General features: G+C 36.0%; 1 long non-coding RNA gene across 1 annotated transcript; it reads left to right on the forward strand.

The window, feature by feature from the left end:
• On the forward strand, window positions 12,277-14,722 carry LOC109850094. Its single transcript, XR_002249333.1, has 2 exons — window positions 12,277-14,255; window positions 14,329-14,722. It is a non-coding gene; the product is annotated as an uncharacterized LOC109850094 (long non-coding RNA).

Here is an 18,476-nt window from a genome sequence, read left to right on the forward strand (position 1 = left end):
GTCATTGTAGTATGTATATTATCATGTCTAATCAATCAATTCGCCCAGAAGTTTTAACATTGTTTTGGAATTGTATTTGATGATTTTTTAACAGTGTTTTAAATCAGCATAATCCATTTCTGCTGTATCAGTTTTCGGGGTCGAGCGCGCACCGGTCGAGCGCGAGCCCCATTTGACGCTATGGTCGTCGAGCATGCAATAGAGAGGTGGTCGGGTCGAGGCCGGGTCCGGTCGTACGGCGAGCTTTTCGGTCGACCGCACCGAGGTCGACCGGATAAGTGTTTGCTTGATTTCTTGTTTTTCGACGCTGGATCAACGGTCGACCGAAGGCTTTGCCGTGCGGTCGACCGAATTTTTCCATCGGTCGGACGTACAGAATTTCGCGGTGCGACCGAGGTCAATACTAGCCGTTGTCGTCTCGTAACGCTATTTTCCTGGAGTTGTTTGCTGGGGCTTGTTTTGTCGTTTTGCTCTGGGGTTTTGGCTGAAGCTTTGAGTGGGTATAGATATACCCATTGGCTGATGGTCTTTTCAATCTAGTGCCAAGTGAGAGTTTAAAAACACAGTTGAAGAGAGTTTTTAATCAAGGTTTTATGTGTTGTTTAAAGTGTGTTTATCAAGGCTTTTAAGGGGCATTTGAGGTGTTTTGGTTTTGAGCAATCACTTCCACAAGAGCTTGAGGAGATCATCTATTGGTGTTGAGCATCCAACTCCTTCTGCCTTCGCAGAGCTCGTTAGATCTTATTTGAGAAGTTTTCTAAGACATGGCAATCTAGGCTTCATATTTTATAGTTGTTTGATTATCTTTTATTAAGGCAGTCGTGTTCATAATTGAGGTTTAGGTTGAATTTTATTATGCCTCTTTGGTTTCACACACCAGACCTATTGAGCGGGTAGGTTGGTATTTACATTCATGAGGTATAGATTTGGTTGTGAGAATTAGTGACTAAGAGTTGTGGCTTAATTGAGTGCCTCACCGTTGGTTTACGAGAACAATCAATTGATTTATCTTAGTGCTTAATTGTGAGGATACAGCTGTTGTAATACACTTGGTGAACACCCCAAAGAGTAGCGAAGTGTGTGGCCGAGAGTCGGGGATCGTCCCGCAACGAGGAGTGGGGTAGGTGAGAGAGGTTGTAACATTCGGCTAACACTTGGAGGGAGACACGTCTAGTTCCAACACTTAGTGGGTGTAGAGTGTGATTGCAAGAGTGTTGACTGTAGAGTTTTCGGTTGAGCGCTAGAAACAGCCCGAGTGTTGTGAGGTGATAACGTTATTCGGCGTGACGTGAGAGAGAGAACCCGGTCGTGGATACGTGGAGATCCTCCATCGAGGTTGAGGGAGCGGGGCACGTAGGTCGTGGGGGAGCCGGAACCCTCGATAAACATATGGTTTTTGTTTGTGATTGGCATTGGCAGTTCTATTCTTAGTTTTCATATTTACCTATGCGCCTTTGCGTGTAATTGCTCATTAAACGAAACATATTACCGGCCTATCAGCTTTGTGTAAGATTGTTTATTTTACCCCTTGTGTTAGTTCATATGATGCCTTTGGCTCATATTTCTTGTAATATCGTCATTGATGAAGGATGATGAGTTCATCTTGGTTCATATTGGGCTGTGTATCCCTGAGCTTACATATGCTTATTGGTAGTTTTATATTGCTAGGGATAACCTTATTAATGGTAGTGTTTAAGTTGGCAGTTATCGGGATAGATTAGCCTAAGACGCGCTGAATGCACCCGCGCCGGCTCTAGGCGTGCTAAAACATTGGTATCAGAGCTTGGTGCGTCTTGTGATTTAAGTCGCTGAACCATCGCCTTCTGAGATGTTAAGAGAAGATGCGCAAGGTTATCGTGATTATTTGTGCTTAGATCTAGTTATGCATATGTATTTGTCATTCGCGTTGCATTTATGTTCGATATATCATATGCTTGAATATGAATTGTATTGTCGTTATAGGCTATGGAATCAAGATGCTTGCGTCCTGAAATTCATTAATTGTCCCTTATGTAAGCAATGGGTCTTCTAGATTTAAACTATTTGTGCAATCTAGAAATATGCGAACCTATGGGGACAGTTTATTGATTGTGCGTTACATTGTGGGCGCGCAGCATTGGAAAAATGCCACAGGTGGGAGGCAATCAATGATGAGAAATAATGTTTTCAATGGAAGGCAAGCGTGTTGTTTAGAATTTTGCTCAGCGATCATCCATGTTCTAACAAAATTTGTGTCCATTTTGACTATGGGCTTAACAAACTTTGGAATACTTTATTGAAGGCACCATCAGCCGGGACTTGGGAGGCAATCCAACAAGCTTTGGAGGATTCTGCTTCAAGTTATGTGGAGCATCATGCCACACGGCCACAAGAAGGATAACTCTTGTACTAGTAACGCGATTCCGATTCGCGATCATCCGGATTTATCCGTATTGAGGAAACGTCAGCATTGTGCATATGAAGAGATTATCTCAGTGGCCATGATAGCAAAATTACAAAATAACTGTATTGATCTTAAAAAGGCAAGCGCATGTAGAATTTAAAATCCGATCATAGTTGCTAGTGTCGCAAATTTGTGAATGTCATGTGTAAAAGAAAATGGACTAAGTGCTGTAAGAAGAAAACAGATGGACTGTATTAAATTTGGAACATAAAATTGACCTCACCTTGTCTAGCTTATCTGCATGATAAAGATATATGCTCGTTTTTTAGAGAGTTAGAAAGCTTGTAGAAATAGAAATGTGATAATGCAATGAGCATGTGTCACTTGCTAGTTGCAGATGGCATATGTGGCCTGAATTGGATGAGTTGAACATTGTGGTAAAGAGATCGGGCAATTCATCTTTAGATTCAACGTCTTAAAACATGCCATTGGTTAATAAATGAAGAGAAACTTATGGACTTATGTGCAATGTCTCGTGTTAATGGTCTTTAAATCCGAAGCGCCAAATCACCTATGGCACATAGTTTATAGCAAAGTTTAAAGCAAAGTGTTCAATTGTGTTGGGTCGGTAAAGGCCGACTTATCTAAGATTTTTGGCTATGGGATGCACGATGCAATATAAGAATACTAAAAGATTGTGCATCTCATGCAAGTTTCTTGCATCACATAGCACATGCAACATGACTCATTGCATGTTCATCATGAAAGCATGGCAAATGTGTATCATTGTGATTTTTGTGGTAGAGGTTGGGCACAGGTGTAGGGCCAAGTTTTGTGTTTTGATTTGCGAAATAGTTTCGTAATCGCAAATATTTCAAAGTAAGAGCCAACATCTATTATCAAAATGTTTCTCATTTTGCAAACAACTGAATCTTAAAAGACGCATCTTTATTGCAATGTTCGCTCGTGCACATCCAGCGATGGTCAATCATAAGCCAAATGCATCTCTTCATTGCACGTTATTGGGCAACGAATGGTCATTGTGCATAATTATTGCTATGACCGGGACACCCGGTGCACTAAATGCGGCCCGCAAATGGGTGTCATAGACCGGCTAGGGCTCCGAGCTTCATAATAGGGGGTCATAGTCCGGCTAAATCCTTGTGTGGTGACCGCAAAATTACTGGGTAAATCAAAGCAAAATTGATTTTAGAGCCAAGAATTTTTAGTATTTTTATTTATTCTTTGTCTTGGTTTTGAAAAGATTATGGTTTTAATATGCTTTTTGTTAGTGAAGAACAAATTTTCTTTTATCAAGGTCTTTGTTTTCATGATTATTAGTTTTGATTTTGATGAGGAGCATGTGTAATTTAGTATAACCCTGCGTGACGGGTTATATTGGGTGTTTTATTCGGCCCAATCTAAGTTAACCGCGGATGCTAAGAGATGGATTATAGTGCGGTTGGAACAGAGCTCAAGAGCTTAGATATAATTGTTGCCGATCTCTCATAAATTGGTGTTTTGATTTGTGTGGCTTTTGAACATTCATTATAATTACTTATATGGATGATATATGTGTTTTGTGCTAATGGGATCATCTATGTCGTAGCTTTTATAATGGGTGTGGTGAGTGGTTTTGATGCAAATTATGTAAAGAAAAATTTTATCTTTTTGATCAAAACATTAGTTTTTGGACTCGAATCTTGATTTATGATTTCATTTGAGTGATTGTGTTTTCAGCTTGAAAAGCTTTTTTCATGATTCTCATGCGTCGCTCGTCGCATTTGGATTTCGATTAAATCTAGTTCTTTTATATGTTTTTATATTTTTTGTGTTAATGAGACACTATTTCAGTATTGACACATTTTATATGTGTTCTCATGATATTCTTTCATGTATGTGAGTAAAAATTTTAGCATATACCATGTATGCTTGCTCACATATGTTTTTGCCATGATCTCATGCAGCACTTATGTCTAATATGGCTTTTTGATACATGGGGGGTAGGAGTGAGAAGGCGGGCCGGCATGGGGGGTTGGCGGGGGGCGGCAAGCAAATCCGCAGGCCTATAACGTTGTTTGATACTCACCTATGCTTGATTGATAAGGGGGAAAGCTTTCGGCTGCTTCCTTATTGCTTTTTGTCCCCTTTTTGATTAGTTGTCAAAGGGGGAGGAATTACCTGTGAGTATACGATTCGCTGTGTTTATATGGCATGTGTAGTACAGTCTTGTATAGATGTATGGCATGTTCCTTCATGCGATATATTCCTTTTTGTAAATTGTTTGTCATCAATCAAAAAGGGGGAGATGTGTTGGCCACTTTCTTGTTTTGATGCATGTTTAACAAACGAATTTGAATTACTTAATTGTTGTTTGTGCTAGTGTTTGTACATTCTTATGATATTTGTAGACAAACGAACGTTGTTGGAGGATGGAATGGAAGGATAGGAGCTTCAACGATCAATAGCAGTCGCAAGGAAGGTGTGGGGCAGGAATGTCTGGTGAAAGCCCTTGCTATTCAAAGTTTCCCAGAGATCAAGTAAAGCTTCATCCGCGCGGAGATCTAACCCTACGAAGGAGGCTTATTGAAGATCAAGGATCTAGCGTTGGGGTAATTTAGTTTAGGATTTATCATTATCGTGTGTTAAGTAGTGACTCTAAGCTAATTTTATCTATAGCACACACCTATTATTGGTTTCTTCGTATATAATACTATAGTAGTCATCATATATACTGATATAAGTTTTGGTGTTCTATGGCATATATAGGTTATATAATAGTACATACCATATGATTTTTGAGTTTTTTAATGGTGTATATATAAATGAAGATTCTATATTTTCAATAATTTTCCCTATTAATGTTTTTGAAAACATTGCATAGATGCATTTGTGAAAATATTGGTATTCTTATGTTTTATAGACGTTCAATATCAGTTTTATACATGTTTGGTTAGCTTGAAGTCTAGCAAAAATATTTCACAAGTTGCAAAAAGGTTGTTTATGTCATAAGACATCCCCAGAAATTCAGGAGTATCTCACATTTTCATGTTTTGGAGCTAGTTTGTAAATGATGATGATTTTTCATTTCGGGGAAGTCCATTTGATAATGATAAGCGCAGTCATATGTAAGTTATCGTTTGTTATTATCTGATGTCTACAATCATTCCCCCAAAACAGTTGTGGTACATTTTTTGGGAATTTATTTGACCATATTTTATGTAACAGTGTTTTAAATCAGCAATAGTCGCGGCTTTTTCGTGCTGTATCCAGTTTTCGGTCGAGACCGCGAGGCAAGGCCCCCGGTGCGACCGAGGAGAATCCATGTTGAGCTTGTGTCAGCATGCAAGCAGAGAGGCTGGTCGCTCGAAGCTACCGATCCGGTCGAGCCGGAGAGCTTCCTGTCGGGTCGAACCGCGACCGAGTCGATGCCGGATAAGTGGTTTATGGCTTGATTTCTTGTTTTCGAGGAGCCTGGATAACGTCGACCGTCGAAGCTTTGCCGGCGTCGTCGACCCGAATTTTTCGGACATCGTCGACGCGTTTCGCAGACTATTTCCGGTCGAGCCGGACAATCTAGAGCCGTTGTCTTCTAACGGCTATTTTCGGCTGAGCTTGTTTGTGGGGCTGTTTTGTCTTTTGGCTTGGGTTTTGGCTGAGCTTTTGGAGTGGGTATAATTACCATTGCTCGATAGTCTTTTCAATCTAGCCAAGAGAGTTTAAAACGAAGTTTTAAGAGAGTTTTAATTCAAGGGTTTATGTTTGGTTTTTAAGTGTGTTTATAAGCTTTTAAGGTCATTTGAGTGTTGTGTGGTTTTGAGAATACACTTCACAAGAGCTTGAGGAATGCATCTATTGGTAGTTGTGAGCATGCCAACTCTTCTTGCCTTCCATCTTCGATCTAATTGAGAAGGTTATGTCTAAACTCAATCTAAAGCTAGCTCCATATTTTATATTGTTTGATTTATTCTTTTTATTAAGCTAGTGTTCATATTGAGTTTTAGTTGATTTTATTATCTCTTTGTTCAAGCACAGCAACGCTAATTGAGGCTTATTTAGTAGTTTGACATCGTCATGAGTATAATTTTGGGTTTGTGAAGATTAAGTGGAGCTATAGAGTTGTGCTTAATTGAGTTCTCAGCGCTTTGTTTAGAAGAGCGGAGTCAATCTAATTGATGGTTATCTTGGGCTTACATTGTGAGGATACAGCTTTGTAATACACTTGTACACCAAGAGAGAAGTGTGGGTGGCGAAGAGTCTCGGGGATGCGCCGCCAGGAGAGGAAGTGGGCGTAGGTGAGAAGAGGTTGTAATTCCAAAGCTTGAGAGGAGACACGGTCTAGATTCCAACACTTAGCTGGGTGTACGAGTGTGATTGCCAAGAGTGTTGACTGTAAGTTTTCGGTTAGTGCTGAGAAAACCGGAGGTGTCGAGGTGTAAACGTTATTCGAGGTGATAGCGCTAGAAAGAGCCCCGGTGCGTGATAAGTGAGATTCTCGGGTGAGGGCGGGACGGTAGGTCGTGAGTACCGAACCTCGTAAGACATATTGCGTTGTTGTTTTGTGATTGCATTGGCAGTGTCTTCTTCTTGTTTTCATATGCTTATATCGCATTTGTGTATTGCTTCATGCAATATTACCTGCTATCACTTGTGTAGATCTGATTTTATTTTACCTTGTGTTAAAGTTTTTTTTTTTCAAATATATCGCTTGGCTGGCATATTTTTGTAATATCTCATTGATAGGATATTATTCATTTGTTAATATTGCTTATCCTGCTTACATTCTATTTTTTTTATTGTGCGATATACTTTATTTAATTAGTTTAAATTGCAAGTTCAGTACGGATTAGTTGCATAGACCCTAATCACGCCCGCCCTTCTAGGGTGCTAAGCATTTGCTGAGTTGATTAGAGGGTAATATATACCCATTGCTGGAATGTCTTTTCAACTAAGCTAAGAACGTTTTTAAAGACAGTTTTTATAACAAGGTTTTAAACAAGGGTTTAAGCTTGTTTTGTTTGGTTTAAGTTTGTTTTTTGTTTGCTGTTAACAAAGAGAGAGTTTAAAATCAGGCTATTGAGAAGAGTTCATCTCAAACATTTCATCATCCTCTCTTTGTGTTTATATGAGAAGTTTGCCTACTATTTCGCTTAAAGCATTTTTACTATTGAATTTATTGCTTCTTATTGGCTAGTTCTTATTGATTAAGCTTTTTATTGAATCTCAGCTGTTACACATACCCACAATATGAGCTTGATTGTATCTTTGCATACATAGTTAAGTTTTGTGGTGAGAGATTGTAACTTTGATTTGTGCTTTTCATTGTGTTCTCATCTATTGTAAGAGAACAAATTTATATTTGTTAGGCATATGTGAGTGTTGTAAGGTTTTCGGTGAGCTATAGAAACCGAGCTGGTTGTAGTGAGGTTTTCGGTGAGCTGCCTACGAAACCGCGAGTGTCGTAGATGGCGTTTATCGGTAGGTCTAGAAACCGAGTGTTGAGGAGTGAGCGTTGATCGTTGAGCGTTGAAAAGCCGATACGTCGCGTGAGGTGTAACGACGTTATTCGGCGTGATACCGTAGAAAAGCCCGGTTGAATGTGGATTTCTCCCCGGGGAGTGGGGAGCGGAGACGGTAGGACGGAGGGGAGGTCCCGAACTCCGTGATTCATATTGCTGCTGTTTGAGTTTGTCTTTGGCGTAGTTGTTTTTGCATTTATCTTATACTTGCCAATTGTCTTGTGCCTTTTTATGAATCGCAGCTATTAGTTTACGAGTATTTACCCCTTTAAGTGTTTAGTTTATATCGCTTGCACTTACAATTGTGCTATATGCTGCTTCTGTTAGGATTAATATCTTATTGTTTGATATATCCTTGCATATATTTTCCTATCATATAGGATATATTCAGCCGTTGTGTATATTGCATATTCTTGCACATAACGCCTTTTACACGCTATCTTGCAAGAATATACTTTGTTAATTAATTTTAATATGGCATTTAATCGGATTAGATTAGCATAAGACCCTAATCACCCCCCCTCTAGGGTCTAACATATAGAACTTTCTCGCTTTCTTTATTTTGGCAGTTCTAATTTGCCTGTCTATTGCTAAAATGAGATACTTGTAGATTTTGGCTAGAGCTGTTTGAACAATTTTCTATTCTGTACTCCCCCCTATGCATTAATATATCCGATTTTTGCTTCTCCCCAAATGTGTTTCTTTTCCCTTTTTTTTCTTTTTGGACTAATTTTGCATAATTTTGATGGTTCTAACTCTGTGATCGCCTGATCCATGCAATTTATTATTGTTATTACTATTATTATTCATAATTTACTGGTTTGTAGCTATTTGTGCAATTTATTATTGTTATTACTATTATTATTGATATTTTACTGGTTTGTAGCTATTTGTGCAATTTGCATGGATGTTTGTAATCAAGTCAAGAGTAGCTTCGAAATGAACTTAAATTTACATTTCCTGAAGGTACTATAAATTTTCAGGATTTAAAATTATTGCAGGTACTTCGCTTTCATTGTTAGTTATTAGATTAGATGACAGAATTTTATTTGTTTTTTCTTCTAATTTGTGATTACTTATAGATAAGGGTCCATTTATGTTCAATTAATCTAATATTAATGTACTATTCTTTAGAAAACACAGTGCAACTTGTTGTCTTCTACAAAGCGGATAGTGTAACCTATTTTGGCATTCTGCTGTGGAACTATATCAAAGCTGAAGGTCCTCAAACTTAATATTCATGATGATCGGTGCGATATTAATTGATCAGCACTCTCCTATGACATAGCTGAATATTCTCTTAAAAGAAAATAATTTTACAATTACTGCCATATGTAATTTTTTATTGTTATGCAAGAAAAATATTTACCTTATGTTACAACTTAGGATATAAACTGAAGTTTGAATATACATTACATGATATAAACATATGATTGATGGCCTCCATGATGTTGCTACAAAGCGTCTTCGTTGCTTGAAAATTAACTTCACATGAGGAGATGCAGATGCTAGCTTTTGCAGCTCTTCAGCAATCATGGAGAAATTATAAGTCAGATCACTGTTTGAAGTTGTTATCGTCATCATTCGCAATTCTGGTGCAACTACAAGTATGCACCTGATGTAGTCCACCTCCCAAGATGCCCCTGTAAAGTCATTGTATACTACTTTTCTCAGCTCCCCAAGGTACGACAATTGATGCTTTGTGAAATATTGAGCTTTTAAACCAATGCTTGACTTGAATAACTGTTGATTCTATTGATATAAAGGAAAATAATATGTTATCTCAGGTTAAATTTTATGAGAAGTAAAAAATAGCAGCTATGTGATTCATATACTTACTATATTGTTCTCATCATGTAGTTTCATATTTCTAATGTTTAGAGTCTTCACATTAGGAAAACATCCAAGTGATTTGTACATAGCAACTGTAATGTTTGCCATGTTGGAGTCTACTAGAAGTTGCAAAACTTCAAGATTTTGATACAAAGAATCAAAAAGTGGGCCTTCCATCATACAACTCTACATTGCAAATTAGATTCATGAAGACAGTGTAACAAAAAGTATGTGTCCGAGCGAAAAATCATATGGATAAATGCATATCAACAGATAGGATCTATAGTGTTCTAATATAAACCACATTACATGATATTTGCCACTAAGTTTGTGTAAAGTTGTAATCCAAGTCTCACTTGATTTCCATGTTCGACGTAAGGATCTATCTGCTTGTTTGGAGCTTCAAATGGATTCCAAACTACAGGTTTTATGTATTCGTGGTAAAACATCTTTTTTGGCGAGCAGTGATTTTAAGATTCTTAGTTATTGTGTTGTTAACAGCTTCAAATGGTCTCCTTTCTCTTTCCAGAACTGCACATTATTTAAAGTGCAACATGCAAAAGTTTCAGAGCTCATCACCATCTACTGGCCTCTTCCTACTCAAAATTGAGACATAGCAAAAATTGAATGGTTAATTACAGATAGACCCCCTGTACTGTTACCTAATAGCAGATAGATCCCCTTAGCAAAAATTGAATGGTTAATTACAACTTAGACATTTTGGTTTAATTTGTTAGCTTGTTAGCTTGCATTTCCTTCAGTTTATGCTCTTCCTTTGGTTCATGTATGATGCTAGACAGATTTGAGTAACTAAGTATCATGTATAATGTTAGGCTGAGTTGTAAAGTGTGCGCAAATATAATTCTCATGTTTGATTTAGGGGTTATTTGCATGATTGCCATTGTCCTTTATGAGAAAACATTATTAGCTCACAGTACTCATTCAAAACTTTAGCATTATACCAATATAATCTTCTGCATGATTAAAGAGGAGGTGCTGAGCTAATAATGTTTTAGGGTGAAGAGGAGGTGCTGAGCTAGTATTAGGTTGTGTATCATCTAGTCTATTGATTTCCCTAACCAATACTCTCACAGGTCTCCATATGCTTATCTTATTCAGTCTCATTTATCCGATATTGATTTCCCTAACCAATACTCTCACAGGTCTCCATATGCTTATCTTATTCAGTCTCATTTATCCGACATTTTGGTTTAATTTGTTAGCTTGTTAGCTTGATTAAAAAAAATTATTGATCTGCTCATTTTCTTTCCAGGTTTTGGGCTCATATAGTGATGACATATGAATTACTCTTGTGTTGCTGCGGATAGGCTTTATCATATGGGCACTTCTAAATTCTAAATTACAATTTCTTTATATCGAGGATACTTCTCCTCACATGCTATTCAGTTTGCAACTCTTTGTGTTTTTTCTTATTAACATTTTTCTTGGTATATCAAAGACCAAATTGACTATGTAATTGTCAATTGTACCTGCATTTGAGAAGATAATGAAATTGTTACTTATTTGCTCTGATATCGACTTATTCTCACTTTGAATATAAGTGAAATATGAAACAAGCCTCAAGTGTTTTCCAGCCTGGATATCTGTGAAATATGCAATGGTAATGTATTATTTAGATGTTTTTATTTGTAAGATACCTGATACGTTTGTAGAGTTTTCTTCATTTTCATTTTGTTGAAAGTCTTGCAAGTTATGGTTGATAATGAATTTTAAAACTTAGCAATGTAGCTATCATCGCCCAAAATTAGCTAAATTTGTGTTTTTTGGTTACTATTTTACACATCTCCATTGTATTTGATGTAAACAAGATGGGTTAAGAGAATAAAATTTCATCAATTTTAAATTCAAATTCATGTATAATAAAGTACCCAAACACTAGATTTTGAAATCAAAGATTTCAAATCCTTTCATCTAATAAAGATATCCAAACAAAAGATTTCTTAAATCATGGATTTCAAATCTTAAATTTAAAATCCCTTGATTTTAAATCAACTTCCCAAATCCAAATCAAAGTTTCCAAACGCAGGGGTTTTTGCATTTGGGACTAATTGTTTATCCTGATTTATCTATAAACCCAATAACATTCTTTTGTATCATTAAACCCATTTAACTTTATATACTTATCTCTAAACCAAAATAGTATAATTTAAATATTATAGTATCTTGTATTTATACATTTTTGGGGTAAAAGCCCAAAATGCCGTGCCCTCAGTGGCCACGAAACAGCTCTCTCCTCACTGTTGTCTCCTCTGTCAATTTCTCTCTTACAAAATCATCCAAGTTCTCTCTCCACAAAATTCCCCGAAGAAAACCCCTTCTTCCTTCTTTCTCTCTCCGCTCTCCATTCCTTCTTGATGCCCTATCGGATCCCTTCTTCTCCCATCTTTTAATTTCTCAATCACCAGTCCAATTTGGGCAAAAATCTGAGCCCTACTTCGAGCCTTAACTTACCCATTCATTTCTTCACCTGACCAATGCCGCCATTGCCGACCTCAACTCCAGCTGCAACGCCGGCAGGCATTGTCGCCATTGCCCGGCCGTCGCCGTCAACTAACACTGCTGAAGGTATATGCATCACTTTCTCTAGCTTTAGTTTTGAGTTGAAGTTGATTCTATATTGTCACTAGTCTCTTTGTGGGACTATAACTGGGTTTTAGATGATGATCTCTCAGTATGATCAATTTGTGAGGAAATGGGCTGAAATTTAAAGGTTAGACCTTATGTGACTAAATAGGCTTGGATGTTGTGAGAATTAAGTTTGAGATGGGGGCAAGAAAAAGTCTTGAATGGAAAATGAAGGGTTGATCCGCTCTATCATTTGAGGAATGTTGACCTTTTATGTGTTTGCTTTCGATCTTATTATGTTAGTATGATGTTGGTTTATTCATGACTTCATTTGATTGCAAAGTGGGGAAAATAATTCATTCGTAGAATAAAGTAACTAGGATATTTCATAATATTTTTGGACCATCAAAGAGTAATCCAAAATCCAGAGATGAAGCTCATAATTGAACTTTGAATCAGTTTATACAAGATTCTTATGCGTAAGATTTATATAAGAATATGCATAAGATTCTATGCTCTTAATTAATACTCTTTTCATCCTTTCTTTGTCAACTCTGAAAATTTGTCACGCTTGTGCTGAATCAACTGGACAAGGATGAAGCCAGGTCATATAGTTGACTTGATTTTTTTTTTTATGGTTGAGTTGGTTTCTAGATATAAATTGCCAAAAACTAGAAGTTTTAATACGAGGTTTAATTGAGAGGATTTTCTAAACAAGTCTCAATTTCTTTCAAATGCATTCACTTTTGTGGCTCACCAGAAAGTAGGAGTGCAATTTTAGCATAATGTTTTTTTCTAGGCTTTTACATATTAATGTGACACATCACCCTTGAAATTTATTTATTTCCTTTTGTAACATCTAGGATGGAAGTTCACTCCTTATAATGGTCAATGATAATTAAATCTATTGGAATTATATATTGATCTAGTAACCCAAAAATAAACTATTGCAGAAGATACTTGGTCTAAACTAAATAGTATTGACATTCAGATGAATCGGCTCCTTAATCAGGCACAATCACTAGTCATGTCAAATGCTAAGGTCTGATTCCAATATGTATTATTTTTGCCCATCTAATTAATAGTAAATAGGAGAGTATGATACAAATTGCAAATGAAAAATTTCTCTTACTACTTGATACATCATCGTCATGACATAATTTATTGTGTGAGTACTATGATGTACGCGGTAAGTTGATGGTGGTGACAGAGATGAGGAGGATGATAGAGGTGGAGGCAAAGATGAAAATGATGTTGGAGTCAGAGATGAGGGGATGATGGAGATGTAGATGAGGATGTTGGTGGAGATGCAGATGTTAATGACGATGGAGATGAGAGGAATGGTGATGGAGATGTTGATGCAATGAATGTAGAACGAGATGTTGGCGGAGATGATGTTATTGATGAAATGGACATGGTTTCAATGGAAGTGGATAATGATGACTTCGTTCTTAGCCTGTGCAAGTGGATGGTGATCGAAGACGATGATGATGACTTTGTTTTTAGCCCCTTGGATAAGAAGGCGGTTGAAAACATGAAGTTAAAAGCAACCCTGAAATCCCTTCCATCAAAAGAACAGCTCCATTGAGATATCGGCTTGATGGAACATCTCTTCGTTTCACCTTTTGTCCTGCTTGCTCATCGAAAAGAAGTACCAAATTAACCGGAAAGGAAGAAAGTAAGAGATGATGAGAGATATCTCCTTGATAACTTTTGGAAGGACAAAAACATGACTATGTAAGGAATTTGAAAAACCCAATTTTATGACTTGTAAGAAGTTTTCATTGACTATTTACTAAGTTTTTTCATATGTACGGAGACATTTTTATGGACATCTAACGATGCTTGGTTAACCCGCAAAGATGCATATGAACTACTTCCTTTGTTGTTGTTTTTCATGAGATAGAAAGTGTTGAAGTACCTCGACAATGTGGGTAAGTGTATTCAACTTCTTCGTATATTGATATTTTTTCGTATGTTCTGACACATAGAAATTATATATTGCAGGTAAGAACTTTGGTAAGAACCTTTATATTTGTACTTATAGTAGCTTAGAATGCAGGGTGTTCTGGATGGCATACATGTTTAGCGTTGCCTATTGTCAACTGATTTCAATAGACCAAAAAGATTGTACAAGATGTAGAGCTCATATCTAGCACTATTTCCATCTGAAGGGAGAGTATCTGAATAAGGGGCAACATCGAAAGTGAAGCATTTATTTTGTGATTTCAATGTATTTTGTGTGGACAATGGTACTGAATTTTGGTGGGTATACTTTGTTCAATTTATATCTTTGTGTTTATTGTCATATTTGATGTATATTGTGATCTTGGATGTATTTTATAGTAATGGATGTATTTTTTGTGGACAATAGTATTGGATATGGTTGGATCTTTGTGTATTTTGTGCTCTTAGATGTATTTTGTAGTAACTGATGTATTTTGTGTGGATAATGGTATTGGATATGATAGTGGTCCCTTATGAATGTATATTATAAAAGCATAATGTGATATTATGAAAGTATAATGTCATATTATGAAAGTATAACGAGTTATTCTGAAAGTATAGCATGCTATTATAAAAGTATAACGGGTTATTATGAAAGTATAGCGTGATAGTATGAAAGTATAGTGAGTTATTATGAAATGATAGTGTGATATTATAAAAATATAGCGTGTTATTATAAAAGCATAGCGTGATATTATGAAAGTATAGCGGGTTGTTATGAAAGTACAACGTGGTATTATGATAGTATAGCGTGATATTATATGTGATAGCGGGTTATTCTGAAAGTGTAGCGTGATATTATGAAAGTATAGCGGTTTACAATGAAAATGTAGCAGGATAATATGAAAGTGTAGCAGATTATTCTGAAAGTATAGCACGATAATATGAAAGTATAGGGGGTTATTCTAAAAGTATAGCGTGATATTATGAAAGTATAGCGGGTTATTATAAAAGTATAACATGATACTATGAAAGTATAGCGGGTTACTATGAAAGTACATCGTGATAATATGAAAGTATAATGTGATATTATAAAAGTACAGCAGGTTATTATGGAAATGAAAGTATAACGTGATATTATGAAAGTATAAGGGGTTATTCTGAAAGTATAGAGTGATATTATGAAAGTATAGCGAGTTATTATAAAAGTATAACATGATACTATGAAAGTATAGTGGGTTACTATGAAAGTACATCGTGATAATATGAAAGTATAGTGTGATATTATAAAACTACAGTGGGTGGTTATGGAAATACAACGTGATAGTATGAAAACATAGTGGGTTATTCTGACGGTATAGCAGGATAATATGAAAGTATAGCGTGATATACTGAAAGTATAGCGTGATATTATAAAAAGTATAGCAGGTTATTTACAAAAGTATAGCGTGAAATTATGAAAGTATAGTTGGTTATTTTAAAAATGTTGTTGGCCTAATTGTTAGACCCTAGAGGGGGGTGATTAGGGTCTTATGCTAATCTAATCCGATTATATGCCAATTAAAATTAATTAACAAGTTATCCTAGCAAGTATGAAATACAACAATGTATATGAGCTAGGATAAACAATATGAACAACAAGATATATCCTAACAAAGAGATATAGGCAATGTATGTGCAAGGATATATAAACTCAAGGGTAATCAATCTAAACTAGATAGTGGGCAATATAATCAACAAGCAATATACAAAGGCGATATAAGATATGAACATAAAAGTAAGTGCGCCAATGCAATCACAAACAAACAATATGATTACGGAGTTCGGTCCCCACGACCTACGTCTCCGCTCCTCACCTCGAGGAGATCTCCACTATCACAACCGGGTTTTCTACGTTCACCCGAATAACGTTTACACCTCACAATACAATCACTATGCAATCACACCTCACACACTAAGTGTTGGTCCTAGCCCGTGTCCTCCTCCTCAAGTGCTCGGTTACAACCTCTCCCTAGGCACGTCAACCGACGTCACTCCTCTTGGATTCGACCCCGTCTCTCACCACACACTTCTCTCGGTGTACAAGTGTATTACAAGTGAATCCTCACAATTAGGAACAATATGACAAATGATTGTTCTCTCTAACAAGGTGAGAACTCAATTAAGCACAACTCTTAGTCACAAACCCACAACCCCAAATTATACTATGAATGTAAATACAATAAGCTCAATAGGTTGTGTGTGAACAAAGAGTATCAATAAAACTCTTGTAAATGCTTAAAAGTTTTTTAAACAAACACTAAAAACAAACTTAAACCCTTGATTAAAACTTTTTTAAACTTGTTTTAAAACTCTCTTGGATATCTTAAAACTGAGGTATAAGGGGGTATTTATAGCCTTCCAATACCTCAAATAAAAGCCCAAACCAAAAGACCAAAAACCCCTCCAACAGATACAAAAAAATAGCCGTTATGGGCATTCTGGGAGCTGGACGGTCGACCGACCTTTTTTTCGGTCGACCGCTCGCACTGTACAAACCTGAAAAAGTTCCAGAGACATTTCCGGTCGACCGGTCCGGTCGACCGGAGTTACTGTAGCAGTGCGCAGATGTTTTGTAAAATAAATTTAAAATAGTAAATAAACTCCAAAAATTATGAATTTTTTTGGGAATGTTCTAGACATATAGAATAACATGTCAGAGAAAGAATTTCTGAAAAATCTTTTCCCAGTTGAGAGAAATAAATATTTGAACACAAATTTACAGTTTCTGAAAAAACTGTTAACATATACGATTTTATAAAATTAATTGGCACAGTAAATCAACTCCAAAAATAGTAAAAACTGGAGAAAAGTTTCTAAACATGTAGATAAACATGTCAGAGAAAGAATTTTTCAAATATCACTTCTCATTTGCGAAAACTCATCAGTTTTGTAAAACATGCACGAACATGTGCACGAACGAAAACGTGAATTTGTAAATTCCTTTAAACATAACAAATCAATTCCAAACTTGATGAAACTTTGATAAATGTTTGCAAATGATATTTTGAACATGTTACAAAAAGAATTTTCCAATTTGCATTTACGAATTGTGAAATCTCATTATTTTGCATAAGTGTTCAAAACATGAAAAAAGTGATATACATGAAGTTTGATGTTTTGACATAAACAATGTTTTGAAACTTTGCACAATGATTATATAGACTTGATAAAATATGTATATGATGATTGTTAAGTCTATAAACTGAGAATACAATATTTGAGCTTAGAAACCAAATACGTGTGTGTATATGATATTGAGCTTAGAGTATCTAACACACATAATATAAAACCTAAACTAAATATACCAAAGCTTGATCTTGATCTCGGATGAAGCTTGAACTTGATCTTTAACTTGAATTGTATAGGCTTCAACCCGACATTCCGCCAACCTCCTTTGGATATGATCGTTGAAGCTCTATTCCATCCATCCTCCAACTACGTTGTTTGTCTATAATAAATAAGAAAACACAAATACTAGACAAACAACATTAGTGGTAAATTGTTTGTTAAACATCATCAAAATAAGAAGGCCAACAATCTCCCCCTTTTTTATAATGACAAACAATTTTCAAAAAGAGATATATGCATGAAGGAAATGAATATATAATTTATAATTCACATGCATATAAACAAGAAAAAATATACTCACAATATTTCTCCCCCTTTGACAACATCAAAAAGGGGACAAAAAGAATAAGAGAGCGAAAGCTCCCCCTATCAATAAGCATAGGTGACTATAAAAAAAAAACATAGAAAAGGGAATAGCTCCCCCTATCAAAATGTCATATTGAATATATGCAATAAAGATCATGGCAAATATATGTGAGCAATCATAGATGGAAAATATGCTAAACACAATTCACATACAAAAAGACAATGAGAACACACATATAAAATGTCAATATGAAAAAGAAGTGTCTCATATCAAAGAACATAAAAATATGTATAAAAGTAGATTTATGAAATCAAAAGAGAGAACATGAGAATCACGCAAAAAGTTTTCAAATAAAAACAAATCAACCAAATGAAATCATAAATCAAAGTTTATAGCCAAAAACAATGTTTGATCAATAAATAAAATTTCTTTGTAGGACTTGATCAAAACACATATAAAATACATTATAAGGCACGAATAGATGATCCATGAGCGCAAACATATAAATATC

Source organism: Asparagus officinalis, chromosome 7, assembly GCF_001876935.1.
Source record: "Asparagus officinalis chromosome 7, Aspof.V1, whole genome shotgun sequence".
NCBI classification, from domain to species: domain Eukaryota; kingdom Viridiplantae; phylum Streptophyta; class Magnoliopsida; order Asparagales; family Asparagaceae; genus Asparagus; species Asparagus officinalis.